Raw genomic sequence first — 3,013 nt, forward strand, 5'->3', positions numbered from 1 at the left:
AGCAACTCACTATAGCTCAAACTTAAATTATTATGGGCCTCTTTGTTAGTGTTGTTTAAACAACAATTTTTGTTATTTAAACAACACAATACATGTTTCCATAATACTTTTGAGCCCGTTTGGTTGGGCGGTTTGATTGGGTAAACGCGCGTTTTTTAATGAAAACGATGATTATAAGTTGTTTGGCTAGACGATTTATAAGGAAATGTGTTTTTACAAATCGCCAAAAATGCGCGTTATCAATTCACAGTATCGGTCAACTTTTTTCAAAACGCAAATTTAAATTGATATCACGTTCTCCTATGCTATATATATGTAAATTAAAACTCCTATGTATAGCATAGGGTATAAATCTTGTGGGTAATGAGGGTATATATAGCATAGGTAGAGAGTTTCACGAGTCACTTGCAGGTTAGTCAAGTCGCGAAGTGACTTGCAAAATACAGCCTGACACTTGACTCTTCAGCTTCCAACATATGCTTCTCATGTGACCTTTTGTAGGTCGTCTTTTCGCGAGTCCATCGCAAGCAAGTCGTGAACTTCACTGTCTTGAGCAATCTTCACCAACTTAATATTAAACTCATTGAAAGTTCAATTAATGTACAAAACACTAATGAATGTTTAGACCCCCAATTATAAAATTACCAATACAAGCTTATAATCAAACAGTATATGTGTGGAATATGAAATATAAGCAATAACTAGATTGGTAAAACACTCTAAACTATAATTAATTACAAACACAGCAACAATTAAAAGGTAAAGAGTAAGGGAAGAGAGATGCAAACACAATGATAACATGGCGATGTGTTATCGAAGAGGAAACTGAAGAACTCGGCGAAAAACTTCTTCGCCGCCCTCCAAGCGATAAATGATCTAAAGAATATAATTGGGATAAATAAATAGCAGAAGACCCTCCAAGCCTAATCTACCCAGTGCACCTAAGCCCTCCAAGCTTCTTGCTCCAACAAGGTTACACTGAACCTTGTCTTCTTTAGCTTCCTAGATCCCGTAATAAGCCCATTGCATCAACCAAGTAAATTGGTCCATTCTGAACTACTTCCCAAGCATCAAAATACCTCCTACTGATATGGGTAAGGTGAGATAAAGATTTGGCAAAATGTACCTCTCAAGGATATTTCAATGGAGATTGTGAAAATAGAGGAATTTGGAGAATCAAACGATGAAGATTGTGGATAAGTCAATCTTGTTTTCCTCTAGGGTTTCTTTCTCAACATTCTCTCTGGATGTTCTCTACATTTCGTGGGTATAAGGGTATTTATAGTAATGCATATGAGGAATGCGAAAAGTCAGTTTTCATCCAAACAAGGCATTCTAGCGACTCAACCTCGTGACTGGAACGAGTCTCAAGTCTATAGTGACTCTTCACCTCCCCTACATGCTTCACACGTGTGCCACTTTGGTGACTTGCTAGTCGCGAGTCAATCACGAGATCTAGTCGCAGGACTCTTTTGATTGCACACATCTTGAGTTTTCTTCACACTCTCTCACACACAACCCTTACATAAATCCTACCTAAATACAGGGTATTTAATTGCTAAATTACAAGCAAATTTGGCACGGAATAAAGCCAACACATGATTGAATAAATTCAACCTTACACCCATTACAATAAATCCCACAAAATATAAGGAAATAAATTAATGTAATTATAACACTTTTTGTCATGGAATAAAGCCAACATAAATGTTATGTGAAAAACAATAACTTAACAATGATAATATTTTTTCTAGTTTTTTATAAGACAGAACATGTGGTTATCTTTGTTGTGTGATGATTTTTATTGAGTATACGTGATTTTCTTAATATTTTGCACTCATTAACTCACTTGGAACAAAGATTAAAAAACTTAAGTGGAGACATGATGCAAATTTAAGTGGATAATTATAGTGTGGTCCTCACATAAATTTAGAGACATGGTGCAAAATTGGATTCTAATTGAACTTTCTCTGAGTTTTGCCTATATATATATATAAGGTAACAGGACGAAGGCTTCCATCCTTATTTTTTGTTTATTTATTTATTGTTCACGTAAGTGTTTAGAACTCTTCGGGTACTTAACTACACTTCCATATGCATGTAATCTTCCATTTAATATATACTAGCCTCTGAGCACGCGCTCACGCGCGTGCTCAGAGGTTCTTCTATTATTTGGATAAGGGTTAATTTAGAGCATTTATTATAATTTGGGATTACTACATTTTCCAATCACCAAAAAAACCTAGGGGTGTGATGAGTGTCATGTGTGGAGAAATAATTTTCCAATCACAATAATTTTTCATCACAAAAAAATCTAGGAGTGTGATTGGAAAATTATTTCTCCACACATGACACTCATCACACCCCTAGGTTTTTTTTTTTTTGTGATTGAAAAATGTAATAATTCCAAATTATAATAAATGTCCTAAATTAACCCTTACCCAAAAAATAGAAGAGACTCTGAGCACGCGCTCACGCGCGTGCTCAGAGGCTAGTTTGGTAATGAAAAATATAATCATTTTTACTGTTTTCTCTTTTTCGAAAATTCAAAGTATTTACATCTTGTACTTTGTTTTTTTTTTTTAATATATATATATATATATATATATACATCTATCCATGAACTATTTTAAAAATCCTACTTTTTAGCATCTCACGTTTTCCTTTTTTTTTTTTTTTTTTTAATCTCTTCCATATTTTGGAAAAAAAAGACTCCTACAATAAAACTACTACTATAATTTCTCCTTCCATATCCTTATATTTAGGCACTAACATAATTGATTTTGAAAGAAAATAAAATGCTAAATTTTAGGGAAAAAAATTTTAAATCTAATATTCCATTCTTGTAAAGTCTCTCACGTTCTCTCTCTCTCTATCTATGTACTATTTTAAAAATTTCCACTTTCTATCCCACGTTAAACATCTGAAGTTTTCCTTTTTTTTTTTTTTTTTCAAATTTTATATATGACAGTTATCATTTTTTGTCATGTACTATTGCTCAAAATCGCACTTT

The sequence above is a fragment of the Quercus robur genome, chromosome 3 (genome assembly GCF_932294415.1).
Source record: "Quercus robur chromosome 3, dhQueRobu3.1, whole genome shotgun sequence".
NCBI lineage: Eukaryota > Viridiplantae > Streptophyta > Magnoliopsida > Fagales > Fagaceae > Quercus > Quercus robur.